This window comes from Balaenoptera borealis, assembly GCF_965194805.1.
Source record: "Balaenoptera borealis genome assembly, chromosome: 8".
Classification (NCBI taxonomy): Eukaryota; Metazoa; Chordata; class Mammalia; order Artiodactyla; family Balaenopteridae; genus Balaenoptera; species Balaenoptera borealis.
Window position 1 is genome coordinate 116,668,736 of NC_138865.1, and position 19,901 is coordinate 116,688,636.

General features: G+C 45.4%; 1 long non-coding RNA gene across 1 annotated transcript; it reads left to right on the top strand.

The window, feature by feature from the left end:
• Positions 1-3,656: 3,656 nt before the first annotated feature.
• LOC309632875 lies at positions 3,657-17,969 on the top strand. Its single transcript, XR_014247103.1, has 2 exons — positions 3,657-4,480; positions 13,592-17,969. It is a non-coding gene; the product is annotated as an uncharacterized lncRNA (long non-coding RNA).
• The last annotated feature ends 1,932 nt before the right edge of the window (positions 17,970-19,901 follow it).

Below are 19,901 nucleotides of genomic sequence, written 5' to 3' on the forward strand. Positions count from 1 at the left end.
CTGCAAACACTCTTTTTTTTTTTATCATCTTTATTAGAGTATAATTGCTTTACAATGTTGTGTCACTTTCTGCTGTATAACAAAGTGAATCAGCTATACATATACATATATCCCCATATCTCTTCCCTCTTGCCTCTTCCTCCCTCCCACCCTCCCTATCCCACCCCTCTAGGTCACAAAGCACCGAGCTGATCTCCCTGTGCTATGTGGCTGCTTCCCACTAGCTATCTGTTTTACGTTTGGTAGTGTATATATGTCCATGCCACTCTCTTATTCTGTCCCAGCTTGCCCTTCCCCCTCCCCGTATCCTCAAGTCTATTCTCTAGTAGGTCTGCATCTTTATTCCCGTCTTGCCCCTAGGTTCTTCTGACCATTTTTTTTACAAACACTCTTGTATGTGTCTCCTGGTGGACGGATGATGCATTCTGTTGATATAGATCTAAGAGTAGAATTGCTGGGACACAGAATGTGTGTATGTTTAGCTTTAGTAGAGACTTCCAGAAGTTTTCCAACATGGTTGTACCATCTCCTACCCCCACTTGTGGTGTATGAGAGCTCCCATTGCTCCACATCCTTGCCAACACTGGGTGTTCTCTGTCTTTTAAAATTTCAGCTGTTTGGGTGGGCGTGTCATGACAGCTTGTTGTAATCTTAATTTGCATCTCACTGATGAGCACAGAAGTTGGGCACCTTGTCGTATGTGCATCCTCCGTTTTACCATCACCTTTTGTGCAGTGCTGTCTTAGTTATCTGTTGCTGCACACTGCAGTACCGCAAAACAGCAGCTGAAAAGAACAAACATCAGGAATTTGGGTACAGCTTTGTTGGGTGCCTTTGGCTCAAGGTCTCTCATGAGGATGCAGCCAAGCTGTCAGGAGGGTGACCAACCATCCCAGTTTGCCCAGGACTGTCCCGGATTTAGTGCTGAAGATCCCATGTCCTGGGAAACCCCTCTGTATTAGGTAAACTGGGATGATCATCAGCTGTTGGCCAGGACTGCGGTCTCATCTGAAGGCTTGGCCAGGGGTGACCCACTTGTAAGTTCACTCATTTGGTTTGGCGGCCTCACCATGTGGCCCTCTGCACAGGGCTGCCTAACAACATGGCGGCTGGCTTCCCCCAGGGTAAGCTTTCTGGGAGGGAAGGAGAGGGAGAACCCAAGATGAAAGCACAGTCTTTTTATAACTTGATCTTGAGAAGAAAGATCCCATCACTTCTTTTTAAAGAATGCCTTGGCTACTTTAGGCTATTTCTATACAAATTTTAGAATCAACTTATAAATGTCTACACACACACACACACACACACACACACACACACACACATGCTGGGATTTTGATTGGCATTGAGTTGAGTCTACTGTTCAGTTTGGGGGAGAATTGGCATCTTTATAATGTTGAGTCTTCCAATCCATGAAGATGGTATATCTCTCTCTGTGTTTAGGTCTTTAAATTTTTTTTCTCTATAACATTTTGCTGTTTTTAGCTAAAAGATCTTTCACATCTTTTAGTTGATTTATTCCTAAGTGTTTGATGTTTTTGATGGTGTTTTAAACAGTAATTTTAAAATTGTATTTTCTGTTTGTTTCTGATTTATAGAAATTCAGTTGATTTTTGTTTATTGATCATATATCCATGGTCCTGCTAACTTCATTTATTAAATCTAGGAGTCTGCCTTAGATTCTTTTGGATTGTCTGCATTCTGTTTCTTCCTTTCCTATCCCTCTGCCTTTTGTTCCTTTTTCCTGCTTCCTCACACTGGTTGGGCCCTCCAGTCACATAGGAGTAGTGACAGTGAACATTCTTGTCTCATTCTCAGTCTTGGGGGAAAGCTTTCAATAATTCACCATTAGTTATGGTGCTTGTTATAGGTCCTTTGTAGATAGATTTTAGCAGATTTAGAAAGTTTCCTTCTTTTTTAGTTTGGTAGGAGTTATTTGTTTTTTAAAAAAAATCATGAGTGGTATTGAACTTTATCAAAATTTTCTGCATTTATCCAGATGCTCATATGACTTTTCTCTCTTTTTTGTTGTCAATATGATGAATTACACTGATTGATTTTGTGTGTGCGTGTGCATGTGCGTGTGTGTGTGTGTGTGAATACATTTTATGGATCATCCGTGGATTCCTGTCCACTTAAATACACTACCTTTTTTTTTTCTACTCTTTTTCAAATTATTTTCCCATTTAGGTTGTTACATAATATTGAGCAGAGTTCCCTGTGCTATACAGTAGGTCCTTGTTGCTTATCCATTTTTTAAAAAAAATTTTTAATAGATCTTTATTGGAGTATAATTGCTTCACAATACTGAGTTAGTTGATGTTGCACAACAAAGTGAATCAGCCATATGCATACACATGTCCCCATATCCGCTCCCTCTTGAGCCTCCCTCCCATCCTCCCTATCCCACCCCTCTAGGTCATCGCAAAGCACCGAGCCGATCTCCCTGTGCTATGCTGCTGCTTCCCACCAGCCAACTATTTTACATTCTGTAGTGTATATACGTCAATGGTACTCTCACTTCACCCCAGCTTCGCCCTCCAATCCCATGTCCTCAAGTCCATTTTCTATGTCTACCTCTTTATTCCTGCCCTGCAACTAGGTTTATCAGTGCCATTTTTTTTTTTTTTTTAGATTTCATATATATGTGTTAGCATACGGTATTTGTTTTTCTCCTTCTGACTTATTTCACTCTGTATGACAGACTCTAGGTCCATCCACCTCACTACAAATAACTCAATTTCGTTTCTTTTTATGGCTGAGTAATATTCCATTGTATATATGTGCCACATCTTCTTTATCCATTCATCTGTCGATGGACATTTAGGTTGGTTCCATGTCCTGGCTATTGTAAATAGTGCTGCAGTGAACATTGTGGTACATGTCTCTTTTTGAATTATGGTGTTCTCAGGGTATATGCCCAGTAGTGGGATTGCTGGGTCATATGGTAGTTCTATTTTTAGTTTTTTAAGGAACCTCCATACTGTTTTCCATAGTGGTTGTATCAGTTTACATTCCCACCAACAGTGCAGGAGGGTTCCCTTTCACCACACCCTTTCCAGCATTTATTTGTTTCTAGGTTTTTTGAAAATTACCATTCTGACCAGTGTGAGGTGATACCTCATTGTAGTTTTGATTTGCATTTCTCTAATAATTAGTGATGTTGAGCATCTTTTCATGTGCCTCTTGGCCATCTGTATGTCTTCCTTGGTGAAATGTCTGTTTAGGTCTTCTGCCCATTTTTTAACTGGATTGTTTGTTTTTTGATATTGAGCTCCATGAGCTGTTTGTATATTTTGGAGATTAATCCTTTGTCTGTTGTTTCATTTGCAAATATTTTCTCCCATTCTGAGTGTTGTCTTTTCGTCTTGTTTATGGTTTCCTTTGCTGTGCAAAAGTTTAATTAAGTCCCATTTGTTTATTTTTGCTTTTATTTCCGTTACTCTAGGAGGTGGGTCAAAAAAGACCTTGCTGTGGTTTATGTCAGAGTGTTTTTTCCTATGTTTTCCTCTAAGTTTTATAGTGTCTGGTCTTACATTTAAGGCTTTAATACATTGGGAGTTTATTTTTGTGTATGGTGTTAGGTAGTGTTCTAATTTCATGCTTTTACATGTAGCTGTCTGGTTTTCCCAGCACCACTTATTGAAGAGGCTGTCTTTTTCCCACTGAATGTTCTTGCCTCCTTTGTCATAAATTAGGTGCTCATATGTGCAGGGCATATCTCTGGGCATTCTATCTTGTACCATTGATCTATATTTCTGTTTTTGTGCCAGTACCATACTGTCTTGATTACTGTAACTTTGTGGTATAGTTTGAAGTCAGGGAGCCTGATTCCTCCAACTCCATTTTTCTTTCTCAAGATTGCTTTGGCTATTTGGGGTCTTTTGTGTTTCCATACGAATTGTAAAATTTTTTGTTCTAATTCTGTGAAGAATGCCATGGGTAGTTTGATAGGGATTGCACTGAATCTGTAGATTGCTTTGGATAGTAAAGTCATTTTCACAATATTGATTCTTCCAATCCAAGAACATGGTGTATTTCTCCATCTGTTTGTCATCTTTGATTTCTTTCATCAGTGTTTTATAGTTTTCTGAGTACAAGTCTTTCGCCTCCTTAGGCAGGTTTATTCCTAGGTATTTTATTCTTTTTGTTGCAATGGTAAATGGGAGTGTTTCCTTAATTTCTCTTTTTGATTTTTCATTGTTGATGTATAGGAATGCCAGAGATTTCTGTGCATTAACTTTGTATCCTGCAACCTTACCAAATTCATTGATTAGTTCTAGTAGTTTTCTGGTGGCATCTTTAGGATTTTCTATGTATAGTATCATGTCATTGGCAAACAGCGACAGTTTTACTTCTTCTTTTCCAACTTGTTTTCCTTTTATTTCTTTTTCTTCTCTGATTGCTGTGGCTAGGACTTCCAAAACTATGTTGAATAAGAGTGGCAAGGGTGGACATCCTTGTCTTGTTCCTGATCTTAGTGAGTATACTTTCAGTTTTTCACCATTGAGTATGATGCTTGCTGTGGGTTTGTCATATATGGCCTTTATTGTGTTGCGGTAGGTTCCCTCTATTCCCATTTTCTGGAGAGTTTTTTAATCATAAATTGGTGTTGAATTTTGTTAAAAGCTTTTTCTGCATTTATTGAGATGATCATATGGTTTTTATTCCTTAATTTGTTAATGCGGTGTATCACACTGATTGATTTGCATATATTGAAGAATCTTTGCATCCTGGGATAAATCCCACTTGATCATGGTGTATGATCCTTTTAATGTGCTGTTGGATTCTGTTTGCTAGTATTTTGTTCAGGAATTTTGCATCTAGGTTCATCAGTGATATTGGTCTATAATTTTCTTTTTTTGTGATATCTTTTTCTGATTTTGGTATCAGGGTGATGGTGGCTTCATAGAATGAATTTGGGAGTGTTTCTCTCTCTGCAATTTTTTGGAAGAGTTTGAGAAGGATCAGTGTTAGCTCTTCTCTAAATGTTTGATAGAATACACCTGTGAAGCCATCTGGTCTTGGACTTTTGTTTGTTGGAAGATTTTTTTTTTTTTTATAGATTAACTGGATATATATGTATATTTTAAAATTAATAGCTACTTTATTTATTTATTTATTTTTAGCTGTGTTGGTTCTTCGTTTTGTGCGAGGGCTTTCTGTAGTTGCGGCAAGCAGGGACCACTCTTCATCGTGGTGCGGGGGCCACTCTTCATCGCGGTGCGCGGGCCTCTCACTATCGCGGCCCCTCCTGTTGCGGGGCACAGGCTCCAGACGCACAGGCTCAGCAGTTGTGGCTCACGGGCCCAGCTGCTCCACGGCATGCGGGATTTTCCCAGACCAGGGCTCAAACCCGTGTCCCGTGCATTAGCAGGCAGATTCTCAACCACTGTGCCACCAGGGAAGCCCTGTTGGAAGATTTTTAATTACGGTTTCAATTTCATTACTTGTGATAGGTCTTTTTATATTTTCTAATTCTTCCTGGTTCAGTGTTGGAAAGTTGTACCTTTCCAAGAATTTGTCCATTTCTTCGTGGTTGTCCATTTTATTGGCATATAGTTGTTTGTAGTAGTCTCTTATAATCCTTTGTATTTCTGCAGTGTCAGTTGTGATTTCTCCTTTTTCATTTCTAATTTCATTGATTTGCGTCTTCTCCCTTTTTTTCTTGATGAGTCTGGCTAAGGGTTTATCAATTTTTTTTTTTTTGGCTGCATTGAGTCTTCATAGCTGTGTGTGGGCTTTCTCTAGTTGCAGCGAGCAGTGGCTACTCTTTGTTGCGGTGTGCGGGCTTCTCATTGCAGTGGCTTCTCTTGTTGTGGAGCACAGGCTCTAGGCACACGGTCTTCAGTAGTTATGGCTCGCTGGCTTCCGTAGTTGTGTCTCGTGGGCTCTAGAGTGCAGGCTCAGTAGTTGTGGCGCATGGGCTTAGTTGTTCCGCAGCATGTGGGATCTTCCCAGACCAGGGCTCGAACCCCTGTCTCCTGCATTGGCAGGTGGATTCTTAACCAGTGCGCCACCAGGGAAGCCCCTCCAGCTTTCTTTTGATTTCCATTTGCATGGAATATCTTTTTCCATCCCCTCACTTTCAGTCTGTATGTGTCCCTAGGTCTGAAGTGGGTCTCTTGTAGACAGCATATATATGGGTCTTGTTTTTGTATCCGTTCAGCCAGTCTGTGTCTTTTGGTTATGGCATTTAATCCATTTACATTCAAGATTATTATCGATATGTATGTTCCTATTACCATTTTCTTAATTGTTTTAGGTTTGTTTTTGTGGGTCTTTTTCTTCTCTTGTGTTTTCTGCTTAGAGAAGTTTCTTTAGCATTTGTTGTAAAGCTGGTTTGGTGGTGCTGAATTCTCTTAGCTTTTGCTTGTCTGAAAAGCTTTTGACTTCTCCACCGAATCTGAATGAGATCCTTGCTGGGTAGAGTAATCTTGGTTGTAGGTTTTTATCTTTCATCACTTTAAGTATATCCTGCCACTCCCTTCTGGCCTGCAGAGTTTCCGCTGAAAAATCAGCTGGTAACCTTCTGGGGATTCCTTTGTATGTTATTTTTTGTTTTTCTCTTGCTGCTTTTAATAATTTTTCTTTGAATTTAATTTTTGTTAGTTTGATTAATATGTGTCTTGGTGTGTTTTTCCTAGGTTTTATCCTGTATGGGACTCTCTGTGCTTCCTGGACTTGGGTGACTGTTTCCTTTCCCATCTTAGGGAATTTTTCAACTATAATCTCTTCAAATATTTTCTCAGACCCTTTCTTTTTCTCTTCTTCTTCTGGGACCCCTATAATTCGAATGTTGGTGCATTTAGTGTTGTCCCAGAAGTCTCTGAGATTGTCTTCCATTCTTTTCATTCTTTTTTCTTTTTTCTGCTCCTCAGCAGTTATTTCCACCATTTTGTCTTCCAGCTCACTTATTCATTCTTCTGCCTCAGTTATTTTGTAATTGATTCCTTCTAGTGTATTTTTCATTTCAGGTATTGTGTTGTTCATCTCTGTTTGTTTGTTCTTTAGTTCTTCTAGTTCTTTGTTAAACATTTCTTGTATTTTCTCAATCCGTGCCTCCATTCTATTTCCGAGATTCTGGATCATCTTTACTATCATTACTCTGAATTCTTTTTCAGGTAGACTGCCTATTTCCTCTTCATTTATTTGGTCTTGTAGGTTTTTACCTTGCTCCTCCATCTGTGACATATTTTTTTGCCATCTCATTTTTTTTTTTTTTTAATGTGTGGGATTGTGTTCCTGTCTTACTGGTTGTTTGGCCTGAGGCTTTTAACAGTGGGGTTTGTAGGCTATTGGGTAGAGCTGGGTCTTGGTGCTGAGATGAGGAACTCCGTGAGACCTCACTCCGATAAATAGTCCCTGGGGTCTGAGGTTCTCTGTTAGTCTAGTGGTTCGGACTTGGAGCTCCCACCGCAGGAGCTTCAGCCAACCCGGGCTTGTGAATCAAGGTCCTGCTGCCTGGGGTGGCAAAAGTAACCCCACAACAATAACAAAGTGAAAAATAAAATTAGACTAGGAAACTAACAGATATGTTAGGAAGAATATGAACATAAAAATATAGATGAATCAACAACTGGAAGGTACATCAGTACCACAATAGTAAAAAAGAGGAGGAGGGAAAAGAAAAAAAAAAAAGAAAAAAGGGGGGGGAAGGCCTTAGCTGTGGAGGGTGGGGCCTAAGCAAGGGCGAGGTTTGGGTGATGGGCGGGGCCAATGCTCAGGATCTGGAAAAGGCCCTGGGGGCTGTAGGGGGGTGGAACTTAGGCTCAAGGAACAGAAGGGGCCCAGGCGTGTCCCCCACCCCTGGTCTCAGAGGGCAGGGGACCTCACCTGGGAGCCCAGCAGGCTTCCTGGGCTCGAGTGGGTGGGGCAATCACCCTCTGCTCCTCTCCCTCTCCTCCCAGAAGGCCCCTCCCACGTGCCTCTCCTATTCTCCCCCTGGCCTCCTTCCTATGTCCCCAAGGACCCACGTGGCCTGGAGGGGGCCTTGGAGGGCAGGGGACTGGCCTGGGAGCTCAGCAGGCTCCCCGGCCTGAGTGGGCGGGGCAATCGCCCTCTGCTCCTCTCCCACTCCTCCTGGATGGCTCCTCCCGCCTGCCTCTCTTGATCTCCCCAGCCTCCCTCCTATGCCTATTTCATTCTTTTTAAAGGCTGAGTAATATTCCATTGTATATATGTGCCACATCTTCTTTACCCATTCTCTGTCGATGGACATTTAGGTTGTTTCCATGTCTTGGCTATCGTAAACAAAACTGCAATGAACACTGGGGTGCATGATCCTTTCGAACCATGTTTTTCTCTGGATATATGCTCAGGAATGGGATTGCAGGATCATATGGTAGCTCTATTTTTAGTTTTTAAAGGAACCTTCATACTGTTCTCCACAGTGGCTGCACCAATTTACATTCCCACCAACAGTGTAGGAGGGTTCTCTTCTCTTCACACCCTCTCCAGCATTTACTGTTTGTGGATTTTTTTTTTTTTTTTTTTTTTTTTTAGGCTGCATTGGGTCTTCATTGCAGTGCGTGGGCTTCTCATTGCAGTGGCTTTTTTCGCTGTGGAGCACGGGCTCTAGGCGCGCGGCTTCAGTAGTTGTGGCACGTGGGCTCAATAGTTGTGACTCGCGGGCTCTAGAGCACAGGCTCAGTAGTTGTGGCGCACGGGCTTAGTTGCTCTGCGGCATGTGGGATTTTCCCGGATCAGGGATCGAACCCGTGTCCCCTGCACTGGCAGGCAGATTCTCAACCACTGCGCCACCAGGGAAGCCCCTGTTTGTGGATTTTTTGATGATAGCCATTCTGACTCACACCGATTGATTTTTGAACGCTAAGCCACCCGTGATGTGCTTTTATGTATCATCAGATTTGATTTGCTGATATTTTGTTTAGGAAGCCTGTTTTGAAGCTTCTAACGTTCTTATATTTTTGCACAAGACATCCGTTTTCATTGAAGAGACGTTAGAAAATATGTTTAAAAAGAAAACCTCCATAAAAAAGTTTATTGAAAAAAACCCTTCATATATAACCCAGAAATAACCACTGTGAACATTTTGTGTCCAGAATGATTCAGAAAGAATTGAACACTTAACAAAAACTTAATACTCAGTAACTAGGTCACATAGGAACATATAATCAAACCAATTTATAAAGGAACTGTGACAGTTATTTCTATAATCTTAAAAATGTTCAGTATGCAGCTCTGGGTCCCACAGTGCATACTGATCTGTTGTCTGATTTTTCAGAGTCCCCCTTTTGTGAATTACCACCAGTGGCCTCATTGGCAACTATCATATAACAGCTGCTTTATTTCCTCCAGGCCGTGGAAAAATGGTGCAAACATAAGTTCTTGCTGTATCCCCCCAAGGAGAAGTTGTACGGTGTAATTAATTTCTTTAAAGTGTGTGATTCTTTTTGAATTACCCTATTTGTTTTTGTCTTACAGTTTTCTATGAATATATGTGTATATATATTTCCTCAACAACGAGTTCATAACCATATGCTGTTGGCTGTGTGTTTTGTTTTTTTTTTAAAGGAACAACTTGTAGGAAGCATTTATTTTTTCTTTTGGAGACTTGGAGAAAAGAGATTTTTAATGTGTTTTACCCAACTTGGCTTCACATCCTGTTGTGTGAAGGATGGCTACACTGGCGTTCCTTTTTTTTTTTAACATCTTTATTGGAGTATAATTGCTTTACAATGGTGTGTTAGTTTCTGCTTTATAACAAAGTGAATCAGTTATACATATACATATGTTCCCACATCTCTTCCCTCTTGCATCTCCCTCCCTCCCACCCTCCCCATCCCACCCCTCCAGGTGGTCACAAAGCACTGAGCTGATCTCCCTGTGCTATGCGGTTGCTTCCCACTAGCTATCTATTTTACGTTTGGTAGTGTATATATGTCCATGCCACTCTCTAACTTTGTCCCAGCTTACCCTTACCCCTCCCCATATCCTCAAGTCCATTCTCTAGTAGGTCTGTGTCTTTATTCCCATCTTGCCACTAGGTTCTTCATGACCTTTTTTTTTTTTCACTTAGATTCCATATATATGTGTTAGCATACTGTATTTGTTTTTCTCTTTCTGACTTACTTCACTCTGTATGACAGACTCTAACTCCATCCATCTCATTACAAATAACTCAATTTCGTTTCTTTTTATGGCTGAGTAATATTCCATTGTATATATGTGCCACATCTTCTTTATCCATTCATCCGATGATGGACACTTAGGTTGCTTCCATGTCCTGGCTATTGTAAATAGAGCTGCAATGAACATTTTGGTACATGACTCTTTTTGAATTATGGTTTTCTCTACACTGGCTTTTCTTAACACAATTTATGTAGACATATATCTTACCCTCACCAGCAACATGTCGGCCAACACGATGTAACTTTATTTCCATGACAAGTTTTTCAGGGTGACAAGATCCACTTTTCTATAGCTCTTCCCGAAAATTGCCATACCATTTTTCTCAGGCCTTCCTAGATCCTGCCTGATAGTAATTATATACAATTTGTGTTCCATTGTTTTTGTGATTTATTTGCCTTCTCAGATTCCTGATGGATCATAATTCTTAGATAAATTACCGTTATATAATTCACTGAATTATTCAGGAACTGAGATCATGCATATTTTTTGCGTCACTAAATGTTGCTCGAGATCATCATTTTTAATAGCTGCATAGTATTCCGTTTATGGCTGGACCACACTTTAACCAGTCTTATGGTGTGGGGCACTTAGGTTGTTGGAAATTTGAGAGTGGATTAAAACAATTTTTATTATGGGAACATTCTTATGCAATAGTAGAGAGAATATGTAACTCTGTGTACCCATCTCCCAGCTTCAGAATCACCGATTCACAGCAATCTTGTACCATCTATACCCTCCCCCACACACCCCCGACACTGGGTTGTTTTGAAGCAAATTCAAGACATCGTATCATTTCATACATAAATATTTCAAAATGTATTTCTAAAAGATAACGATTCTTTAAAACAAATCCATAATACCCAAAAAATCAATAATTCCTTAATATGCTCTCATCAGCACTTATATTCTACTTTCCTGTTGTCTCACAGTTTTTTTCACTTTGTTTATTGGAATCTGAATAAAGTCCATAGATAGCAACTGGTTGATAGGTCTATGTTTATTTTAGTCTCTTAAGTTTTCCCCCTTCCCTTTTCCTTCTTGCTATTTGCTGAGCAGAGCATTCTGTATAGTGCCCCATGGTGCTGTTAACAGGCTCTCCTCTTTGTTGTTCTTCCTAGAAATGGCAGTTAGATCTGCAGGCTGGCTTGGCATTGGGTTTGGTCCACTTTGGGCGAGAACACCTCATGAGTGGGGTTGTGTGTGTCTGGCAGGTGCACATGACCTCGGTGACATCAGCAGCTGTTGCTGATCGCCACCTCTGTCCATTCATTCATTACATGGTGCAAAATGGTGACGTCCTAAAGTTGTCTTTCCTTCTTCGTCATTGGCTAGATGACTTTGACAAAGGGAAACTTCCCCTCATCCACTCGTTGGTTACCCCGAGGCTTGGTTTTCATAGGGAAGGCATGATGGATACTTGATTCTTTATCAGTTTTCAAAACAAGTTGGATTTCTAAAATCCTTAGAGGTGACCAATGAAGTTTTTAAAAAATATATGTGTAACTATGAATTTAGGGATTTAAATGCATTTGGTGAGTTTCATCATGTTTGCAGTTCTTTTTTTTACATTTTTTTTGGCCACACCGCACAGCTTATGGGATTTTAGTTCCCCAACCATGGATCGAACCCCAGGCCTTGGCAGTGAGAGCTTGGAGTCCTAACCACTGGACCACCAGGGAATTCCCTTAACTAGCAGATACAATAATGCAAGTCACAGGGGTTCACAGATCACCACGGAAGGCAAAGCATGTGATTGGAGACCCAGCTGAACCTCCAGGGGCTGGCAGGGGACCTGGAAGGCTGAGAGGACCCAGGCCTCTCCCTTGGGCGCTCTGGCCTTTCTCTGGGGTGGTTGCTCCATGCTCTCTCTCCCTCGGCACCTGCACCACAATGGCCCCCCCAATTCTGGTCCTACAGGGCCTTCCTCCTCCCCCAGGGCCACCTCCACATAGCTTCAGATTGGCCCAGATAATGTTTTTAAGTCATCTCCCCAAATCAGGAAAATGACCCCTTTGGATCAGACACCTACACCTGTCCAGTGGGGAGTGGGGACGTGCAATTTAAACACAGGGCTGGAGCAGGTTATGGGAAGGATCTTTGGATGGCACAGACAGTAACAGACATAACTGTCCCCCAGGCTGCTGCTTTTTTAAAAAAATGTATTGAGGTGAAATTCACATAACATAAAATTAACTATCTTAAAGTGAACAATTCAGTGGCATTTAGTACATTCTAGAACTTTTGCCTCACTCCAAGATAAAACTCCATATCCCTTAAGCAGTTTCTCCCCCACCCCCACCCCTCACTGAGCCTCTGGCAACCATACTTTGCTTTCTGTCTCTATTCTGGATGTTTCATATAAATGGAATCATTTACTATGTGACCTTTTATGTCTGGTTCTTTCACTTAGCATCACGTGGTCAAGTTTCATCTGTGTTGGGGCATGTACCAGTACTTCATTCGTTTGCATGGCTGAATAGTATTCCACTGTGTGGTTAGATCACATTTTTTTATCCATTCATCCATTGATGGACATCTGGGTCATTTCCACCTTTTGGCAATTGTGAATTATGGTGCTATGAACATTGGTGTACATGGATTTGAGTACCTATTTTCCAGTTTTTAGAGTACATCCCTGGGGTGCAATTGCTGGGTCATATAGTAACTATATTTAATTTTTTGAGGAACTGCCAAACTTTTCCACAGTAGCTGTGTCATTTTATATTCCTACCAGCCATGGTCGAGGGTTCCAATTTCTTCACACCCTCACCAACACTTGTTAGTTTCAGGTTTTATCCTAGTGGGTGCGAAGTGGTGTCTCATCGTGGTTTTGATTTGTGTTTCCCTGATGACTAATTCTGTTGAGCATCTTTTCATGTGATTATTGGCCATTGCACACATTGTTCTTAATGGTTGCAAACTTTTTTATCCTATGGTTTTGTCCTTATTTATCCAACCTGTCCCCTGATAGTGGACACTGAGTTTGCTCCCTCCCTTTTAATTTTGCTATTACAGATGATACTGTCATAAACATTTCTTTCTTTCTTTTTAACTTATTTTTTATTGAAGTATAGTTGATTTACAACGTCGTGTTAATTTCCGCTGTACAGCAAAGTGATTCAGATACATATTTCTTTTTATATACATTCTTTTTCGTATTCTTTTCCATTATGGTTTATCCCAGGATATTGAATATAGTTCCCTGGGTTATACAGTAGAACCTTGTTGTTTATCCATTCTATATATAATAATTTGCATCTACTAACCCCAAACTCCCAGTCCATCCCTCCCCCACCCCCCATAAACATTTATTTCTTAAGGATAAATACTAAGCACCAAATGTGTGGATCGGAGGGCATGCACATTTTTAGGACTTGTGACATATAATGCCACCTGGTCCTCTAGTTGACTGTCGCCCGCTCTGTGTCCCTGGCAGCCAGCTGTGAACCCACCCCATCTCCCTGTGTCTTCCAGATGCCTGGGAACCACTCACCTCCTCCCGTGCCATGAGGCCCCCTCCGCCCCGACACCACCGCCCTCCTGTGTCCACCCAGCCTTTCTTCATATCCACGCCCCGCCGGGCTGCCCTGGAACCGTGAGGCCCGGCTCTCCTCCGCCCGCCCCGCACCCACCCGCCGCCTGAAGCCACCGGCTCCAATTGCCACCAACTTCTGCTTGTCCAGAAAACGACAGTGCGGATGGGAAAAGGCTCCAGCCCTCTGCAAAACCAAGGCCTCGGCTGCTTCGCAGGCGGCCTCTCGGTCCCTCCTGCGCTCCTGCGTGTGTGCTTTTGTTCTTTATTTCAAACAGACATTGAAAAAGAAAAAAAAACAAACAAAACTACCTTCTGTCCTAGAAGATTCAGACTGACAGATGGGGAGAAGGCCTCGGGGACGTCAAAGAACTCTGCCTCCTGCCTTGACCTTGTCAGCGGGAGAGGCCACGGAAGTCACGGCCTCGGCCACGGGGGGTCGGGGCGTGGGGGGGCTGCCTGCCCATCGTGATTTGGTGCCCCATCCTCGAGCAGCAAGACCACCTGCGCGGCTAGGATGATTAATTACAATGTTGATGATTTTTTTGTGATAACAGTATTGTGCTTTTTGTGGGGAAAGTGAGGTTTTTTTTTTTATATATATACATATATAATTGATACCTTTTATTTATCGGTTGGTAACTGTTGCTGCTGCCTCGTGTGTCTGACGCTCCCAGGGATGCGGGGCCCACCGTTTACACGTGCACGCCCTCGCCCACCTTCCCAGGCGCTTGGGATGATGGTGGCCTGCAGCGGCCAAGAAGCCAAAAATCTTCTTTTTTTTTTTTCAGATACTGTGCTCGATGTTTGGAGAGGGGAAAGGTGGGCTTCTTAAATGGCTAATGCACTGTTCCCTCCAGCTCGAATGCCTCCCTCCTGGATCTCTTTTCTCTGTTCCCAGTTCACACATCTCTCTGTCCTGTATCCTCCTCTGGGTCCATAACCTCTTTTCTGAGGACAAACAGGGGACATCTTCCGGTTTCTCAGTTCTTGCTTTGGTGTTCGCAGCGCCATGGAGAGTGGCGAGGCTTGTGCTGAGACTGGGAGCCAGGAAGGGGCGGGGGTGGACCGAGAACCTAAGGAGAGAAGGAGGAAGGAGTGAGCAGATGTAAAGTCTGTGTCTCCCTCCTTGGTGGGTTTTGAGAATAGCCGCTCACCCTGCTTTCCTGCCTTCCTGCCTGCCTCGTCCAGCGGACCACAGTATCTTTCTCTCTTTTAGCTGAAAGGCCAGAAGGGAGAGGCGGAGAGAGAAGGGCCACAGGCAATCCCATTCAGGTAGCTTCTTGGGCTGTGGCCCACATGTGCTCACAGGAAGCTTCTAGCTCTGCCTGCCACTGAGACGGGGCAGGCCCACAACTGTCACCAGGAAAGTCAGATGACCTTGGACTAGAAGGCAGGATCCTGAGGCTGGCTCTTGCTCTGTGATTGTGGGCCCCAGCTCCCCCTGCTGCAGAGCCGGGAGGCCTGGGCTGGGGGATCCGAAGGCTTCCCTTCGTGCTGATGCTGTCTAATTCTAAGCTTGGGTTTCCTGCAGTTGGTGATTCTGCGGTCTGTGGCTAAGTTTACAGACCCCAGCAGACACGGGGACTGTCTGAGTCACTATTTGTCTCAGCACAGTCTTCAGGGACACAGCAGCCACTGGTCGTGGTGTGTGGGTTCGGATGACATACCCTGTCCCTCCCCGCAGAGCTTCCTGGTCCCTCCTGGACTCTTGAGCTATCTTTCAGGCCCAGAACTAGTCCTCACCCAGGGAAGGCTTCTGGGTGAAAAGCAGCCTCCCAGACTGTTTAGGGCCAGGCCGGAGTCGAGAATCCCTGCTGCTTCTTTGCGAAGTCAGCAGTCTATCACCTCCTGACTTATCCCGGCCACCGGAGGGGAGGAGCTGACCCTCGGCCCCCACTTTAAATTGCCCTTGGCGTCCACTTCACACTTTCCCAGGAGGCCAGAGCTTCTCCTGCTAACCCTAACTCTCACAGCAGACCCTCCGCCAGAGAGCGGCTCTGCCAGCATGGGACTTGCGTGTCCGCTCCTGCAGGCTGGACCGCTTGGCCAGCCCCTGTCTCTCCCTCCTTGCATTTGCCAGCCCTCTGGCTGCCCTCTCCCTCCACTGGAAGCCCCCCAGATCCTGTGGGGATAGGAGCAGTAGTTCCATTTTCACGGGTGACTTTGAAGCTTGGGCTCTTTGAGGCCCCTGCGGTCACCTTCCTGCTCAGGCCACTGGCCTAGGAGGCCCAGTACTCACCACCAAATCCTGCAGTTCCTCAGCCTGGCTCTGACCTAGGACCCTAGGGCAGCAGGTGAACTTGGTGGCTTGGGGCTGGAGATGGGGAAAGCGGGGCCTTTCCGCAGGTCAAATGATTTCTCTGGCCTCCACCTGAGCCTCGATGTACCTCTCTGGTCCAGTGGGCAGGAGCTTTTGTGCAGCCTGTCCTGGAGCATCACGGGAAAGGGCTTGTGGCTAAGAATTATCCAAGGTTAAGCATGTGGGTCCCGCCAGCTGAGACATTGATTCCTAGGAGTCTAGGGAGATCTGTGTGCAAGGCTTTCCTCCCACCTCCTCACCGTTAGGCCTTTTGGTTTGGAGCTACGCGTGTGGCTTTTGACCTTAGCAGGCGGACCCATGCCCCAGGCACACCTTGGGTCCTTGCCCAGAGACAGTCCAGAGCTGCTGGAAGGGCCACGCTTCTTCCTGGCAGGGTGCTGGACACTGGCCATTTTTGCCCGAGGTTGCCGGCAGGGACAGTTCCGTCCCCTCCTCTCACCAGGCCTCTAGCTGCAGCACCTGCAGAGCCCTGAGCAGCCCATGGGCCTCTCTCCCCAGCACCGTTTCCCACCCGAGGCCCAGCCCCATCAACTGCTGCTCTCTGGGGCTTCCAGACCAGCCAGAAGCCAGGTTCTTAGCCTTCGCTCCCCAGCCCAGGAGCAGGGGCCAGCCTCGGGCAGTCCGTCTGCAGCAGCCCTGGCCTCTTCCTCATAGAATCCGCTCCCCACTCTGCGTTGATGGTACTTAGGAGAAGTCATGAGTTTCCAGTATTTAACCAGGCAACGTTTAGAATAACGTCAAGGCAGATGTGTGTCCTCCTCTGCCCCTGAAATGCTTTTCATTTTGACAGCCAACTTCCTAGATGACAGATGCATCTGGGCTTTCGGGGACCCTGTCTCTTCTTTAGGGGGTTGGGGCGTGGGGTTCCTGGGCCCCCTGGGAAGAGGCAGCCTCTCCCTGGGGAAAGACCCACTGCTCACCTAGTGGAAAGCTACCGGGTTCCCCGTGGTTTCAGCTTCTAAGGGATTGAGGGGAACGCGGGAGCGCCCCCTGGTGGCGATGATCAGTAAAGGCATTTGGGGGACCTGACCAGACAAATAGGCGATTTGAGAGGGAGGCCGCAGATGGGGAGGCGAGGGGGGGGGGCTATGATCTCATCCAGGCCCTGGGCTTCTAGCCCCACCTTATTGGCAGCATGTCTCCCAGACGCCCTTCTTCTAGGTCTACCCCAGAGATAGCAAGTGAATCAGCATAAGGGCACTGTAATGGGAAGCCTTGCCCCCCGACCTTTTTTAATATCTGCGGAATAAACCCAATGGTTGATTTTTGAATGAATAAAAGGCTTTTGTTGAATACACAGCTGGTCCCATCTTCTGTCTTGGCATCTAGGCCTCTCAGGCTTTGTCTGCTCCCCATGATTGGGACAAACGCAGAATCCCCTCCACCTCCACGCCCACTGCCCCCTGCCCAGGCTGTACATTTCTGTTTTCCATGTGTCTTTGCCTTGACCCATGGCCCCAGGGAGGGCCACAGGCTCCCAGTCTGACTCAGTGACCAGCATTCTCCGGGACTCTGGGCAAGTCACTTCTCACTGGGACTCAGTTTCTCCATCTGTCAGATGGGAGTGAGTCTCAGCTCAGCCCATGTCACAGGGCCACTGTGGGGAGCAGCCATGAGCGGAATCATCAGCGCCTCGGCCGAGGTGAAAGGCCAGTGGGAGTCTGAATTGTCATGGTGCCCTCCCCCCCATCCAGAGCCTGCAACTTTGGAAAGGAATTTGGGCAACTCTTACCAAAAAAAAAAAAAAAAAGCAATGTTTCCTGGGTGGTGATTTTCTTTGTTTGTCTTCCCAATCCCTCTGAGCCTCTTTTGGGTGTTGTCCTGTCTGAATCTGCTGGTGTGTGTCTCTGGGGGAGGGGCAGGCCCTGGGGTGGACAGGGGCCACGTAGCATGCCCAGGCCTCCTCTCGTGCTCTCGTTGTATGTCGTCCTTGTCACGCCGATTAAACACGCTTCCTGACTTGTCTTTGCCTTCCTTGTGTGGACCTGTTGCTTTGTCTGTTTCTTTTTTGTTTCATTTTAGGTTTCTTCTTCCTCCTGTGACACCCTTTCTCTTGCTCTGGGTGTTGTCTGCCCAGTTTCCCCAAGAGAAAGAATGTGCAGAGTGAGAGCCGTGGGTGTAATGATTAAACCAGAACATTTCCAGGAGTGTTTCTGGGAAGCCAAGAGTTCAGCAGAGTGAATCCCCACGCCACCCCACGTATCACTCCCAGCATTTCCATTCCTGCCTGTTTCATCTCTTGGGGTTCTCTAAAGGTTTAATAATGTTTGAAAACATGGGCCTAGACTAGTGGTTCTCAGAACTGAGCACTGTAGAATCACCTGGGGACTTGTTAAAACCCAGACTGCCACCTCCAGAGTTTCTGATTAGCTAGGTTTGGGCCGGGGCCTAGGAATGTGCATTTCTAACAAGTTACCAGGCCATGCTGATGCTGCTGGTCTGGGACCACACTTTGGAAGGCCTGGGGAGCTGCTGACACTGAGGGACATCCAGCTGGGTTCTAATTTGTTTTTGTTTTTTTTTTGCCACAGCACGTGGCTTGCAGGATCTTAGTTCCAGGGATCGAACCTGGGCCCTGGCAGTGAAAGAGCAGAGTCCTAACCACTGGACCGCCAGGGAATTCCCCAGCTGGGTTCTAAAGAGGAGTCCACCCGTCACTCGCTGGGGATTCAGGCTAATCATTCACCTGCACGTAACTGTTGCACCTGCCACGTGTCAGGCACTGAGGGCCCAGAGACTTGTCATTTACCAAGTGGAGGGGTGTTTTGGGAGGGGAGGTGGGTAGGTGAGTAGCTCCGATGGGGGCTCTCAGAAACGCACCGCATGGTTTGGCTGTTGGAGTGGCTGCACTCTGCCATGGTTCCCCTCGGCCTGGAACCTGGGATCTTGGAGGGATGTCCTCTTTCCCCTCTAGTTAAGTGACCAAATGTTTGCTCAACACGCATGGCGTGGGCCCCCCATGTGCCAGGTGTTTGGGAGAGGGGGGATCAGAGGAGGTGACAGTCTTTGCCTTCTGGAGCTCGCTGAGGAAACGTTAATTAGGAGAACAATAAAAGGCAATCTCACGTCAAGAGCGTTAACTGCTGGCTAGAAATATGTTACCGCTCTGGGCCAAGGGCCCTTGAAAGACACGTGAATGTGTAGGTTGATGAGATCAAGCAGCCAACATTAGAATGAGCCACCACCTGCAAAAACAGGTTGTGTTTCAGAGTTGGTTTTGTGAAAGGGAGTGTCAGACTGACACCACCTGGGAGACAAAGCTGGAGGGCCCACTTCGGGGCTGAAGCAGCCACAGAGAAGGGGGTGCAAAGATGGCTCCTTCCATGGCCACGCCGGGCACCCAGCCTCATGCCTCGCTCTGGCAGGGTCTGGAGCGAAGATGCTAGAACTCTGCCAGACACAAGGGAGCGAATCAAAGGCAATGTGGGAAGGCAGTGTGGGACAGTGGTTACAGCTATAGGTTCTGAAATTAGACCTGGTTCTCAGCAGCCTCCACCACTTGACATTGAGCATGAGTTGTAACTGACAGGGTTTTCTGGTAAAAACGTGGACTCCAGTTAGAGGCAGGTGATGACTCCACAGCCCTCCCCAACAACCTTACCACCAGATGGAAAGTTACAACTAAAGCAGGTCTTAGGTCGAATTCTGCCAAATGTCCAAATATTTACTAGGAAGCAAGTGCAAAGGTACAAAAGACTTGTCTGTCCAAGGAGTGGGGAGACCCAGGACCCCAGGGACCCCAGAGCACAGCCTCTGGCTGTGGGATCTCTTCCCAGTTGGTCCAAAGACGCTGAGTTCCCGAGAATCTTTCTAGCTATCATTTATCGCCATCACCTCACGCTTCTCCTCTGAAAAATGATTTCTACCATCCTTCTGTAAATGAATCAACTC